This window comes from Hemiscyllium ocellatum, chromosome 37 (genome assembly GCF_020745735.1).
Source record: "Hemiscyllium ocellatum isolate sHemOce1 chromosome 37, sHemOce1.pat.X.cur, whole genome shotgun sequence".
Classification (NCBI taxonomy): domain Eukaryota; kingdom Metazoa; phylum Chordata; class Chondrichthyes; order Orectolobiformes; family Hemiscylliidae; genus Hemiscyllium; species Hemiscyllium ocellatum.
Window position 1 is genome coordinate 36090519 of NC_083437.1, and position 16289 is coordinate 36106807.

General features: G+C 44.4%; 1 protein-coding gene across 2 annotated transcripts in view; it reads right to left on the reverse strand.

The window, feature by feature from the left end:
• The window catches only part of agrn (agrin), a 526525-nt gene that overhangs the window by 241916 nt on the left and 268320 nt on the right, over window positions 1-16289 (reverse strand). The window lies entirely within an intron of this gene.

Genomic DNA, 16289 nt, shown 5'->3' on the forward strand with positions numbered 1-16289 from the left:
CGTCAATGGAATGTCATGCTCATCAAATGGTCAAATGTACGGCGGTCACAGTGTAATGTAGGAAGTGAATCATTCAAGAGAAGGCACAGAAGAAAAAGATACACCGGCAGTTGCTCCAAAAAAAAACACAGGACATGGAGGTGCCAGTGTTGGACAGGGATAGACAAAATCAGATGTCACGTGATACCGGGTTACAAGTTGTTCTGCTGTAACACACATTTCATCAGCGCAAATTGGCTATAACGTGAATTGTGGACATTATTTGGATAATGTAAAACTTTCTACTGAACTAGTAAAGAGATTGTCTGTTTGTGATCTTCTACTGCACAACTTTCTATAGCGGGTTTCCATATCTCAATTTTCAACAACACAAGGTTACAGAGGAACAGAACTTTCGCATTATAGCAGAATGACCTGTATAGTCCAACAGGTTTTTTTGAAATCACAAACTTTCAGAGCGCTGTCCTTTCATCAGGTGAAGTGACGAAGGAGCATAAACCTAAAAATCACACAACACCAGGTTATAGTCCAACAGCTTTAATTGGAAGCACACTAGCTTTCGGAGCGCTGCTCCTTCATAGGTGATAGTTTATCACCTGATGAAGGAGCATCGCTCCAAAAGCTAGTGTGCTTCCAATTAAATCTGTTGGACTGTAACCTGGTGTTGTGATTTTAAACTTTGTACAGCCCAGTCCAATACCGGCATCTTCAAATCATGTCAAATAAACCTGTTGGACTACACCTGGCTCCGTGTGACTTCTGACCAAAATACATGTCCTGCACAACAAACCCACCCTTTACCAACCAAACAAAACAGCAGATATACATTCATTTTAAATCTACATTTTAATCTGCGTCTATTGCTATTTCTTGTGACTTCAAAGTAAAACAATAAATTAGATACATTTGAGTACACATGTTAATTCACAGAAAAGTCATTAATGGAATTATTTTCCTTTCCAGTTCTGTACCAAGATACAAAACCTCGTTTAAAAGACTGATTACCCAAGTTTCTGCAATGAAATGCCTCTAGGGAAATCTTCTTGGTTTGTTTCGCTCTGTCCTAATGAATCCTTCTCCGGCTATCTCTAGCTCCCACTTAGACTCTGTGTCTCATAGTAGTGTCCTGTCCCTTCACTGTGACTGAGTGGTTGGTGCCATTCTAAACATGTTACCCAGGTCACAAGTCCATTTGCTCCTCTTTGCTGGTGTAACAGGATTAAAATATGACCCAGGAAAGGTCAAATATTGATAAAACTATAAAATGCTACACTCTGACAACAGTGCACTCAAATAAAGGTTTACCAGATGAGACAGGGTTGGCTGAGTTCAGAATGAAGCATGTCACAACGAATTGTATTCTAGCATTCACCTCGGCAATACCATCATTCATTTATATAACAACCAGTATTTGTGCAGAGAATCAGGAATCAGGAGCAGATGGAGGCCATTCAGCCCTCAAGCCTATACTGCTATTTAATAACATCATGGCTGAGCAACTACATCAACATCATTTTCCCATCTTCCTCCTGTATCTTTGATGGCTTTGGTATGACCTTATGAGTTTAACAAGATCCTGAGAAGCATTGTATAGCAAAATGTGACACAGAGGCACATAGGAAAGAGGGCAGATGGTCAAAAATCATCAACAAAATCTTGCTTTACTCACAAATGGGTATGAATGCAAAGTTTACTTTAAAATTCTGTTCTGTCACATTATTTTGTGATTCAATTCCCCAATTGTTCAAGAATTAATGTTACAAGGGTGGCGAAATGATCAAGACTGTGATTCCAGCTTAACATGTTACGTTTCCTCTGTCCAAATGCTGGTAAGAGTTGGGATTGGAGGGAAGGGATAGAGTTAAGGTTTGAGGGTACGGGTTGGGCTGGGGGCAAGAGTTGGAAAGGGGATAAGGATGGACTTGAGGGTAAGAGTTGGGAAGGGGGTCAGGGTTGGGTTGGGGCTAAGAATTGTGAAGGGGGTTAGGGTTGGGGTTGGGGCAAGATTGTGTGCAAATGTTGAGTTGGGGGTAAGGTTGAGACTGGAGGTGAGGGTTGGGGTTGAGGGTAAGAATTGGGGGTACGGGTTGGGTTGGGGTTAAGAGTTGGAAAGGAGGTAAAGGTTGGGCTTGGGGTAAGGGTTGGCTTTGGGTAAGGGTTGAGTTGGGTTGGAGGTAAGGGTTAAGGTTGTGTTGGATTGGATTGTGGGTAAGGGTTAGTTTGGGGGTAAGAGTTGGGTTGGAGGTAAGGGTTAAGGTTGTGTTGGATTGGATTGTGGGTAAGGGTTAGGTTGGGGGTAAGAGTTGGGTTGACGGTAAGAGTTGGGCTGGAAGTAAGGGTTGGGAAGATGGTAAGGGTTGAGTTGGGGTTGAGGGTAAGAGTTGGGAAGGGGGTAAGCGATGGGAAGAGGGTAGCGGTTGGGTTGGGTTGGGGGTAAGGGTTGGGTGGGGATGGCCTGGCTAGTGACAACCATATTCTGTGAATGAATTAAATATCGTTAAAAACCTGTGATTTAGAGGGAAGCAGCCACAGCTAACAACAGCCATGCTATTGTGAGAGAAATCAAAAGCTCATGTGGGTGGGTTTTCAATGAGACTACACAGGATGGAGACTTTTCTCAGCAATTGTTGCGATTTTGAATTTTACTCCAGTGCCAACGACCATTCCAATCTGCTTCAGACACCAAGATATGAACACACAAACAAGCGAACATGAAACTTCTTCAATATGCATTGAAGGAGTTACACCAACTGTCAGAAGAGAAGCATTTATTGAAATTGTTACGTAATGCTTATCTCACTTACTGCGGATGACATGCTGTGAACAGAAATGTCCTTTTATGTGCTCTTCCCTTTTAAGTGGGATCTCTGATAGATCGCCTTTTAACAGCCAAGCCCTGTTGACAGTCTCCTTTTCTTTGTCCCCAAGCAAATGTTCCAACACAACACCATCCCCACTCACCCCTCCCTGAGGCCTGAAAGCTAATGATGCAAACTTCCCATCAAGCAAACATAGAGCCAAAGCAACATCAAAAATCCGACTGTTACTTTTTCAAATACATTTGAGAGGGTGGGACAGAAGCAAAAGGACAAATGGATTCTCTGGCATATCCGCTGGTGCAAATGTTACAAAGTCGTAGGGCACTGACATCTAACAGCTCTAATCTGATTGAAGACATCACCCACTGGGTATCTCACTGCGAGACAGCAAACGCTCTAACAGTTGTAGATGAGCCCTCCAGCAGCAGATTCACTGGGCTGCACAATAGCATTCCACTTCAAACAAAAGCATTTGAAAACAGACTGAGCTGATTCCTAACCACTGGAATGGAGACTGAAGTCTTTTATAAAAACAATAAGAAGCTAATTGGCTGATCCCTTATCTTCCAATTTACTCAATATTTGAAAATCAATTTTTAAAAAAGGGATGCAATTTGTTTTTAAAGATAAAATGCCAAAATTCCGGCCTACTTGAGGAATCTCTTTAAATTCTCCCTCACAATTCGGACAAAGCTTCAAGGATATAATTATGTTGTGGCAGGTGAAGCATTTGGAGATGCTGCACTTTTTGAGTTTCTGTTTGACCTGTGCTGATTACAAATTTACTTTGTCTTTTGTTTCAGTTCCATGAACCACCAGGCAGATCTGGGTTAAACTCAGCTCGTCGTGATGCTCTCAACACCCCTGACCCAGTGACCCAGCACAGAACAGGCAGTGTTCAATGGAACAGAAGAATCTGTGCAGACAATAGCTTGGCTCTCAACAAAGGGAAGAAAAAAAAATGGAAAGGCACTTCAGCTGAAAATTGAAACTGAACCAATGAAGGGAGATATTAGAACCGATATATAAAAGCTCAACCAAAGATGCAGAGTTTAAGCATGGGTGGTCATGGGGGGGCGGGGAGGGGTGTGTGTGGGGGAGAGAGAGAAAGAGAGAGAGAGAGAGAGAAAGGTACTGAGTTTTCAAACCTGCAGAAAATACAGAGCTGATCCCAGTTGATTGAACCCATGATTAGCAGTGGTGAATCAAAGAGAACGCAGAATGTACAAGTGGTCAGGCATGGGGGAATGCATACTTCTGATAGGGTTTGAAAGTTGAGGAGGTCACAAGAGATATCACGACAACACTGAATCTTGCAAAGCTACGGGTGCAAACTGTGTCTCAACACTGGGGCTGAAGCCTTGTGCTCCAGAACTGGGCATACCCCGAGCCCAGCGCTCCCAGCACAGTGACAACACTTACATCCAGCTGACTGTGGGCAAATTTGCCCAGGTATGTCCTGTTCACGGACAGATCTGACCCAGCCAAATCCTTCCCCGTCAGCCTCCATTAGTCTTCAGTAACATGACAGAGGGAGTCGCTGACAGTGCTGTCGAGCAGCACTTACAAAGTGATAACCTGACCAGTGATGGTCAGCTTGGGTTCCACCAAGGCTACTCAGCTCCTGTCTTCATTACAACCTTGATCCAAACATGGACAAAAAAGCTGAATTGCAGAGGCAAGCTGAGAATCATTGCCCTTGACTTTGTCATCATTTCACCAAGTGTGTCAATGAGGAGCCCTATCAAAACTCAAATCAATGGGAATCTGGGGAACACTTCCCACTGGTGGGAATCATATTTTAGACAAAGGAAGACACTGCCACAGGGATTCCTCAGTGTAGTGTCCTTGCTCCAACATCTTCATTTACTTCATTCAATGTCCCTCTTGTCGCTCAGTGGTAGTGTGAGTCCATGTCTCTCATGGACTGAGAGACCCAGGTTCAACTCCCATCTGCTCCAGATGTGTTTAATAACATCTCTGAACAGACTGATCAGGAAAATAGGTTAACAATATATATTTAAGATCAAAAACAGGACTCTTGCTGGTGATTGCACAGTGTTCACACATACATAGGGAACTGTTCAGATACTGAAGGAGGCTATGTTCAAATGCAGCAAGACCAGGGCAACATCCAAGGTTAGGCTGATAAATGGCAAGTAAACTAGCCACCAGGATATATGAACACCAACTAGCCACAAAAAGACATGACCCTCTCTCACTAGTATCCTCACATATGGATGAGGAAGGACACCACTTCGACTGGAACAATACATCCATCTTCAGACAAGCCAAACAAGACATACATTCGAACTCCTAGAAGCATGGCATTCCAACTGGAACTCCATCAACAAACACATTGAGTTAGACCCCATCTGCCACTCCCTGAGAAAAGGAACAGGAAGTGATGTCACCACAGGAAATGACATCACAGCAGGAAATGACATCACCAACCCAAAGAAACCCAAACATATAAATAGAAAGCAGGAATTTTCAGCATTGCTTCACATGAGGTCCACCTAGTAAGGTAACGAAACATCTGGAAATGAACCTTTCAGTTCAGCGAGCAAACCAACATCCAAAACCTCAACTTGAGCTACAAATCTTCTCAAAACTCGCTATGGCAAGTAACATTTGCAGCACACAACTGTCAGGCAATGACCATCAACAGCAACAAAGAACCTAACCATCACCCTCTATAATTGAATGGTATTAAAATCAGTGAATCTCCCACTATCAAATGCTTGGAGTTTAACGTTCACCAGAAACTAAACTGACCCAGCCATATACAGTCATAGAGATGTACAGCACGGAAACAGACCCTTCAGTCCAACTCTCCATGCCGACCAGATATCCCACCCCAATCTAGTCTCACCTGCCAGCACCTGGCCCATATCCCTGCAAACCCTTCCTATTCATATACCCATCCAGATGCCTTTTAAATGTTGTAATTGTACCAGCCTCCACCACTTCCTCTGGCAGCTCATTCCATACACACACCACACTGGCTACAAGAGCAGGTCTAGGCTGGGAATTTCGCAGTGTGTAACTTGCCTGCTGACTCCCCAGCCTGCCCACCATCGATAAGGCACATGTCAGGAGCGAAACTGGATCCTCTCCATTTGACTGAAACAACAGCTCAAACAACACTCAAGAACCTTGAAACCATCCAGGAAAAAGCAGCCGCTAACCAGGGACCTCACTCACTACCTTAAAACATTCACTCCCTCCACCACTGACAGACAGCAGCACCAGTGTGTACTCTATATAAGATGCATGGCAGTAGCTCACCAAGGCTCCTTAGACAGCACTTTCCCAACCCACGGCCACTAACATCTAGAATGACCAGAACAGCAGATACACTGGACCACTGCCACCTGCATGGTGCCTGCCACTGAGCCACTCACCATCCCGACTTGGAAGTACATTGCCGTTTCTTCACTGTCCAAAATCCTGGAGTTCTCTCCCTTAGGGCATTGTGAGTCAATGCAAAGCACATAGACTGCAGTGGCCCGAGAGGGAAGCTCACCCCCACCTTCTCAAGGGGCACATAATAAATACTGGCCTTGTCAGTGAGATCCACATGTCATGCATCTGTTTAAAATCTACAGGATGAAAATTAGAAACTGGAAATGTTGGCGAAACAGTGGCCAGTAAATGTGAGCAAGCAAGAGGTTTGTGAGTGGGTGAGTCTTGATGTGGGTTAGGACATAGACAGCAGACATTAGAGGATGTACACTTTAGGAAAACTTAAGTCTTGGCAGGATTCTTACAGCTTCAAGTGATATGCTTGGATTTTTCCTGGCACATATTGACCAGGACATTTAACATGGCTTTGGAGAGGATTTATTTTTGTTTGAACATGAGAAGATTACATTTAAATGCTAATATGATCCATCTTCTCTCACCAATTACAGCTGTTTAATCACTAAAGGATGAAGGATGACTTTCCCCTGGTGACGTGGCTCTCTCACTGATTGGCTTTACAATTCTTGTCACTATTTGTGCACGTCGCCAATCTTAAGCCTCCTGAAATTCTGGTGACAATGAGACCCACCATGTGGGCGGCACGGTGGCACAGTGGTTAGCACTGCTGCCTCACAGCGCCTGGAGACCCGGGTTCAATTCCCGACTCAGGCGACTGACTGTGTGGAGTTTGCACGTTCTCCCCGTGTCTGCGTGGGTTTCCTCCGGGTGCTCCGGTTTCCTCCCACAGTCACAAAGATGTGCAGGTCAGGTGAATTGGCCATGCTAAATTGCCCATAGTGGTAAGGGATAATGTAGGGGTATGGGTGGGTTGCGCTTCGGCGGGTCGGTGTGGACTTGTTGGGCCGAAGGGCCTGTTTCCACACTGTAAGTAATCTAATCTAAAAAAAGGGAGTATCTTAAACAAATCCTGGATCCTCAATTGTAGGTGAAGGTATCTGACTGCACATCAGCTGACAAAAGGGCAGGAGAGCTTTTGCCAATGTCCAGGCCAATACCTGCTCATCAACCAACATCATTGACAAAAACACAAACTATCTGGTCAGCACGAACACCTGTGAGAGCTTGCTGCCAGCAAATTGACTGCATAAGTTTCCTACACTCACAGCAGTAGCTTAACTCGAAACGTATTTGATTAATTATGACAATCGTGGACACATCCTGAGGTCATATACACAAGAGGCGAGAGTGTGGTACTGGAAAAGCACAGCCATTCAGGCAGCATCGAGGAGCAGAAGCGACGTTTCAGGCATATTTATCCCAAGAGGGTTGTAACGTTAAAGCAGCGATGTGCTACTGAGACTTTATAAAGCTCTGGTTAGGCCCCATTTAGAACACGGTGTCCAGTTTTGCGCCCCCTACCTCAGGAAGGACATACAGACAATGGAGCGTGTCCAGCAGAGATTCACACACATGATCCCTAGAGTGATAGGCCTAACATACCTAACATTCCTGAGGATCATGGGATTGTATTCATTAGAGATTAGAAGGTTGAGGGGAGATCTAATAGAAACTTACAAGATAATGCATGGCTAAGAAAGGGTGGGAATTTGTTCCCGTTGGGCAGGGATACTAGGACCCGTGGGCACAGCCTTAGAATTAGAGGGGGTCAATTTAGAATGGAAATGAGGAGACATTTCTTCAGCCAGAGTATGGTGGGCCTGTGGAATTCATTGCCGCAGAGTGCAGTGGAGGCCGGGACGTTAAATGTCTTCAAGGCAGACATTCATAAGTTCTTAATCTCACAAGGAATTAAGGGATACAGGAAGAGTGCAGATAAGTAATGTTGAAATGCCCATCAGCCATGATTGAATGCCGGGGTTGGCTTGATGGGCTGAATGGCCTTTACTTCCACACCTATGTCTTATGGTCTTAAGCCCTTCATCAGGAAATGCCTGAAACGTCGATTCTCCTGCTCCTCGGATGCTGCCTGACTGATGGTGCTCTTCCAGTACCACACTCCAGACTCTGATCTCCAGCATCTGCAGTCATCACTTTCTCCTAGTTGTATACATAAGGGGTAGCAATAGGTCAGTGCCCCGCCATTCCATAAGATCATGGCTGATCTTAACCTCATCTCTACATTCCTGCATACCTCCACTAAAAATAGAGGGGCACCCATTTAAGACAAAGATGTGGAAATGTGATGTTCTCTCCAAGGGTTGAGTGTCTTCGGGATTCCCTTCCACGAAAGTCAGCGGATGCAGAATCCTTAAATATTTTTAAGGCGGAGCTTGCTAGATTCCCAATGAACCCAGTGGATGTAAGGCTGCTGGGGATATGCAGGAACATAGATGTCGAGGTTGAAATCACATCAGCCGTGATTAAATTGAACAGTGGAGCAGGCTGGAAGAATCACAAAAGGTGGTTCGGGCGTTTAATTGTCATGAAATAGGAAACTGCAACCCCTCATGGGTAAATATAGAAGATCCTGGAGCAATGTTTCAAAGAAGAGTCACAGTATTCTCCCCCAGTGTCTCACCAATATTTTTCCCTCCATCAGTGTCCTATCAGAGGGACTACCTCACATTGCAGCTGGTAGGAGCTGGCTGTGCATCACTTTTCCTGCGTTACAACAGCGACTCCAATTCAAAAGTACTCCACTGGGTAAGAAGCCTGAGAGTGTAAAAAGGGCACTATATGAATGGAATTCCTTTACTTCCTCAGGGGAGGTGGTGGGAGGCATTGCCACCATGGCTAGAAGGGACTGAAACATTGTTTTTTTTTTAAGATATTTTTATTAGAAATTTAATATTTTGACAGAGTTACAAAAATAAACAGAACTTTCAAGCACAAACATTAATATAAAAATAGATCTTAAATATATAATCATCAAAATTCAAAGGAATGATACTAAAGAAGAAAGAAAAACAATGAAACTCAGTTAACTACTAATCTAATCCACAATTATCCAGAGTGTATAGTTGAGTCACTTACATCCTTCAAACAAGAGAAAATGTTCTCTAATACACTCATAACAGTATAATAAAAAGGAAACTATTTCCAAACAATAAGAACAAAAAAAAACATGTTTGAATGGAGATCCTCCCCCTTGTTCTCAGGGGGCCTTACTTCCTTTCTAAAGGTCCACCATATCCTCTCCCAAACAGTGTCCCACCCTTGACCCGGGCGCTCCTTAATAGGATTTGGACATAATACCGAGCTAGAGTTAACAGTGAGCGCCCCACCCCCACCCCTCCCCACCCATACCTGAGTATATCTGATAGCATCAATGCCACGTACAAACACACATAACTATAAAATTACAACTCCAACAAATTACAGTTAAGTATAATAACATAAAATAGCAAGGGAAGACAACCCTGCTCCCAGAAGCAAAAGTAAAGTAAAGTATCCATTTCTCCCCATGGAGTGTGGAAGAGGCAAGCCAACATAAATTGTCTCTTACGATTTATTTAAACGAGTCTAAAAGTTCCTTAGCCTCTTCTGGTGATCTAAAATTATACTCGGATCCTTCGTGGTTAAAGCATAACGTCGCTGGGTAGCGTAAGGTGTATTGAATATTTAAGTTCCTTAGACATTTCTTCACCTCATCAAACGCCTTCCTCCTTCGGGCCAAAGCCGGGGAGAAGTCCTGAAATAACATAATCTTGGATCCTTCATGAATCATAGCTTTAGGATCCTTTCCAAGCTTTCTGGAGGCGTCCAGGAGTATCTGCCTCTCCCTATAACTCTGCAGCCGGAACAGGACCGGGCGTGGGCACTGGTTTGGGCCAGATCCGCGTACTGCGACCCGGTAGGCCCACTCCACCCTTACCCGGTCAGTTTCAGCCCCCAGGTTTAAAAGCTGGGGCAGCCATCGCTCCAGAAATACTGCTAACTGTCCCTTCTCGTTCAGGGAGGCCCAGAAGACGGATATTCTTTCTCCGATTTCTATTATCCAGGTCATCCATGTAGATTTCAAAGGCCCGGACTCTCTGCTCCAGAGCTCGCACCTGTTCTGCAGCTGTTTGTGCTGCAGCCTCGGAGGTCGTGGCCTTTAGCTCCGCCCCCTCCACTCGGCCCTGCAATTCCTCGAGAGCCTGGCTGTACTTTTGTAACTTTTCTTCGAATGAGTTCCATCTCTGTCTGGATTCTGCGATGAAATTGACGAGTGTCGTTTCCAGCCTGGCAATCATCTCTTCAAGGCCTGTTTTTACATCAGCTGCAGCCGGAGGAGGAGAGGAGGGTGGGGGAGGGGTCTTTGTTTTCTGAGAGCTGCGGGATCCCTTTGGTTTACTCATTATCCACTTAATATTAAACTGCTTAAATATAATAGTAAGCAGCTAATTAAGGTTAGAAATTTTTTTTTGGGTGGTTTGGTAAGTGTGGTGGAGGTGAGTAACTCACTTTACCCAGGTTTTGGGAAGAGCTCTGTAAACTCAGACTTGCTGAGTCGCCGCCATCTTGGATCTCCGACTGAAACATTGTTAACTCTGCCGTTGGTGTGTAACAGTCGTGTGTCCCAGTCCTGCTCTCTCAACGTGGACTAACGGCCAAAAGACAATCAGTGAATGAAACGACGAGGGATTTTAAAATGCCTGTGGGTGAAGAATAAAGTTGCTGCAACGTTTATGAGTGAGTGAGTTTATGTGGAAGAGCGCATTCTCTTCGCTTTGAATAATTCACCCTCCATTCATACGTGCTCCCAAAATTTTCCACTGCGTGCGGTCAGCACTGGGAGTTCAGCAGCAGGATACCTGAACGGGTGCAGGTTTTGACTGAAATGTATTGACTCTGTGACCTTCACAGGCCCACTCAGCTCTGTCTAATAGACATTGCAGTTCTGTGCAAAGTCTGGAATTTGGAAATCTGTTCACTCACCTTTCATCGGCAGAATGACACCCAACATGGCACTAGCCTGCAAAGAGATCTCCCTCAGCCGTGTTAAATTCTTTTTTTTGTAAAAACCCAAATGTTAACATCTTCCTCACCCACAGGAGACATAAGATTAGGATCCATAGAGCTGGTGCCCAAGAGGAGACATAGAATCCTTACAGTGAGAATGCAGGCCATTCCACCCATCAGGTCCACACCAACACCGAAGAGCATCCCATCCACTACCCTAACCCTGTAACGCTGCATTTCCCACAGTTAACCCACCTAGCCTGCACATCCCTGAACACCATGTGCAATTTAGCACGGTCAATCACCTAACATGTACATCTTTGGACTATGGGAGGAAACTGGAGTACCTGGAGGAACCCTACGCAGACACGGGGAGAATGTGCAAATTCCACATGCGATTGTCACCTGAGCTGGAATTGAACCCGGGTCCCTGGCACTATGAAGAAGCAGTGCTAACCACTGAGCCACCATGCCACCCGAATAAACAAATGATCAAGAGACAGAAAGGAACAAAATCAGGTTGCAACATAGTTTTAGTTATGTTTGTTTGGCCTCCTACCCCTCAATCACTTACCTACATCCAAACCCATTCATCCAATATCAATTAGACACAGGGCCAACAAGCCACTGGCAAGTTTATGAAATGCTCATAAAACTGTTAAACAAATGCAACCATTCATACTCCCACTGAAAAGAAAGCTTCAATCCTCTCAAAACATCTTAATGAGTCAATTAAAAACGCATTTCAAAGACAGATGAAGCTATTACACTGTCAAAAAAAAACTTGCAAAGATAAACAATCTCTTCACTATTATACAAACAAGAACTTGCTGAGCTGAATCCATGAGTGGGTTTGGTGGTCAGCCAAGCATTCATAACATGGTTCTATTGCATAACTTCCAAAGTTTCAATGGCTTTCATTTTTAGAGCCTTTGTTGACATAGCTGTGTAAAGGAAGAATTAAGATGATATGGTGGTGGAGAGATGTTCAAGAGAATTAACAAAAGAACTGGCAGAAGGAAAGATAATGGGAAGGAATTAGAAAGTGAAAGAAGGGCAGGGGCAGTTTTAGGAAGAGTGCTTTTTAATGAACACAGCCACAGGAGATCAATTATTTATATCATAAATCTCATTTGAACAACAGCAATTGCACATCAATATAACACTTCACTGGCTATGAAATAAAACATCCTGAGGTTGTGGAAGGTGCTACAGCAACTCAATGTTTCTCTGCATCTTTCTCCCTAAATGCCATGCTCAATGAAGGAGTAACACCAGGTCCAATTTACTGATCTTCTGTTGTAATGTTAACTTGTGTAATGGGATCAATGTTTGTTTGAGAAAATCCCAGAGGGAGGTAGGGGTATGGTGGCGAAGAGACGCAAGGGCAGGAAATAGTGGAAGGTAGAAGAGAGAGAGAAATAGAGAGAGAGAGAAAAAGCAAAGGAAGTCTGAGGAGAGAGAGTACAAGAGGAGGGTAGCGATGTTGACGGGAGGGTAGAAGAATGAAAGAAAGAGTGCACAAAGGGAATAGGAAGAGAGGCTGCGCAGGACAGAGGGTAATTGTGAGGGAGAGAGAGCAAACAAGACAAAGTGTGAGCCTGAGGGGATAGAGTGCACAAGGTGGGGAGAGAGCATAGTGAAGGGGAGGATGGGGGGTGTGGCGGACAGACAGAGAGATAGCACAAAGGGAAAAGTGAGCACAAGGTGGATAGTGTGAGGAGGAGAGAGAGAGTGAGGGGGAAAGAGCGTGAAAGAATGAATGGGAGAGAGAGAGAGAGAGCTGAAAGAGGAGAGTGAGCACAAAGCAGGGACAGTGTGTGAGGGCAGAGACCGTGAGGGGACAGACAGACTGCAAGGGGGGAGAGAGAGAGAGAGCAGGAGAGGGAGAGCATGTGGGGGAAGAGAGAGAGAAAAGAGTACAGGAAACAAATAGAGATGGTGATGAGTCAGTGACATGAAGCTCCAAGGTTAGTAGCAAGCTTCAACATCTGTTGTAGTACAGATTTTGTGAAAAATTGTAATATTTACATAAAACTCTATCTGGTATCCCAGGAATGCCAGCATGTTCTAAGCTCAAACAGCGATCCAGTGATGAAATGAAAACAAAGCAGTACATCAGGGTTTACTGCTACTGGGGGAAGTGGTAATGGATCATTTTGAGGCTACTCCAAAGCATGAGCTAGAATGAGCACAATGGGTCAAATGGCCTCCTGCATTGGAAATTGCTATAAAAACATAGAACTGTTATCAGTGTTTTACACGATTGAAATTGTGGGGAAATTATGCAAATCAAAATTTGGCATCAATTAATTGCTTAGAGGCTGCAATTTAAAAATCATCCTTTAATTCGAAGTGTGGAATAATAGTCCTCCTTGATGAGAGAATACTGATTGCTGGATTTAAGCAAACCCACAATTACCCATCCACCACTTTACTGGTCCTCTACTGCCATCTACTGGAATTCAACCATATTACAGATGAGGTGCTCTGATGAAAACCTATACAGTATTTACATTTTCACTCTCACAAAGTGCGGTTCTTCAGCATACCTACCCCCAGTTCTGTTCAATAAACATCAAGTCTCACTAGGGTCCATACAGTGCAATGGCCTCACTAAATTGCTATTCTGTCTATTAGTGACCTTAGACTAGAGAGAGTTGGTAAAACTACAACTCTAAATTAATACACTGAAGTTGGAAACCTGACCTGTTGACATTGAAGTACCAAAGTGAAATAGATGGACTAAGGAATTCTCCTCTCTACATATTACAGCTCAGATAAGATAGAAGCTAGATAAACACAGGAACATGAGGGAAGATTATGTTTATGAGGTTAAATGAGGAGGGTTGGCAGGTTCACATGGAGACATTTAACCAATTTTTATTGATGTTCCATAGAAAGCACCTTATCTGGATGCAACACAGTTTGGTTTGGTAACTGCTCATCCCAGGACTGTAAAAAACTACTGCAGAAATGTGAATACAGCCCAATCCATCACACAAGCCAACCATCCATTCATTGACTCCAACTACACTTCTCTCTGCCTTGGAAAGACAGCCAACATCAGATTAGATTACTTACAGTGTGGAAACAGGCCCTTCGGCCCAACAAGTCCACACCGACCCGCCGAAGCGCAACCCACCCATACCCCTTACCTAACACTACAGGCAATTTAGCATGGCCAATTCACTTGACCCGCACATCTTTGGACTGTGGGAGGAAACCGGAGCACCCGGAGGAAACCCACACAGACGCGGAGAGAATGTGCAAACTCCACACAGTCAGTCGCCTGAGTCGGGAATTGAACCCGGGTCTCAGGCGCTGTGAGACAGCAGTGCTAACCACTGTGCCACCGTGCCGCCCACACGGCAAAGACCTCTCCCACCACGGTCTCTTCCAACATCTTCTGTTGGGTCAAAGATACAAAAACACATGTAACAGCTTCTTCCCCACTGTTATTAGTTTCCTGAATGAACCTCTCAATTTTTAAATTGAAATGTTGATCTTGCTGTTGATATACCTTCACTGTAGCTGTAACATTGTATTCCTCGCTCTGTTCTATTTTCCTAATGCACTTTGTGTGGTATGATCTATCTGTATTGCATGTCAAACAAAACTTTTCACTGTACCTAGGCACCTATGACAAAATGGGCAGCACGGTGGCTCAGTGGTTAGCACTGCTGTCTCACAGCGCCAGGGACCAGGTGTGATTCCTGCCTCAGGCGATTGTTCATGTGGAGTTTGCACATTATCCCTGTGTCTGCATGGGTTTCCTCCATGTGCAAGTTAGATGGATTGACCATGCTAAATTATCCATAGTGTCCAGGGATGTAGAGGTTTATAGAGATTAGTCATGAGAAATGCAGAGTTACAGGGATAGGATTGGTCTGAGTGGGACGCTGTTCAAAGGGTCGGTGTGGACTCGATGGACCGAATGGCCTGCTTCCACACTGTAGGGATTCTGATATCCTTCTCATAATAGATCAAACCAAAGCACTGATACTGACATGTTGGTCTGAATGGCTGGTTTCTGAGCTGTACATCTTACATTATCCTGTGTTAAGAATTAGACAAAATACAAATGAAACTCTGAACATCTGTGTATCAAGCTTAGCAGAGCTGTAAGTATTTCAATCCCTGAGTCAGAAAATAATAGGTTCAAACCACCCAGGAGCCAAAACACATGGACTGCACTGATGGAACTATCAGGCAGTTCCAGTGGATCGAGAGAGTGGTGCTGGAAAAGCACAGCAGGTCAGGCAGCATCAGAGGAGCAGGAGAATCGATGTTTCATGCTTCAGGAAAGTTCCAGCAGGTGACAAAGAGCCTATCACTGCTTGGAGAGGGAGCAAGTGAGTTCAACTGCTGCCTTAGCTAGCAATCTATCCAAAGTCAAAGAGATAGTGACTGTTCACTTATTTCTTTAAGACTGATGGGATGTTGCTGTGTGCTAACATTGGCAGGAATTGTTGCTGTTTGGAATACTTAGTGCTATTTCTGAAAATAAAGATGTGACAATAAGCTGCCTGTTTTATTCTGTTAGACTTCTAAATCAAATATTCTGGCCTTGCAGGTTTTATTTTTATTGTGAGTGGGGTGAGGGAAAGAAGAATTCTATGTATATTCTATGTTATTCTGGCATTTGGATAAATACTTGGACAGGGAAGGATTAGAAGGATATGGTCGAGAGTGTGGTGCTGGAAAAGCCCAGCAGGTCAAGCAGCATCCGAGGAGCAGGAAAATCGATGTTTTGAGGAGGATATGGGCCGAGCGCAGGGTAATGGGGTTAACGTGGATGGACATTTTGGTCAGCATGGACCAGTTTGGGGCAAAGGGTCTGTCTCCGTGCTTTGGCACTCTCTAACTCGAATTGTGCAGACTGCAACTTGGTGGATCACTCATTTTAAGAAGGAGATAGATTTTTAATCAGTAATGGTTTGTAGGGTTATGGAGAGTAGGCATGAAGAGTGGAGTTAAGGCCGAGATGAGGTCAGCCATGATCGCGCTGAATGCTGGAGTAGGCTCGAGGAGCTGAATGGTCTGCTCCTGCTGCCAGCCCATACATCCAAACCAGAGAGACCACAGTTCCACTGGGATTATTTCACTTGTAACAAAATCATCCTCTCCACTCAA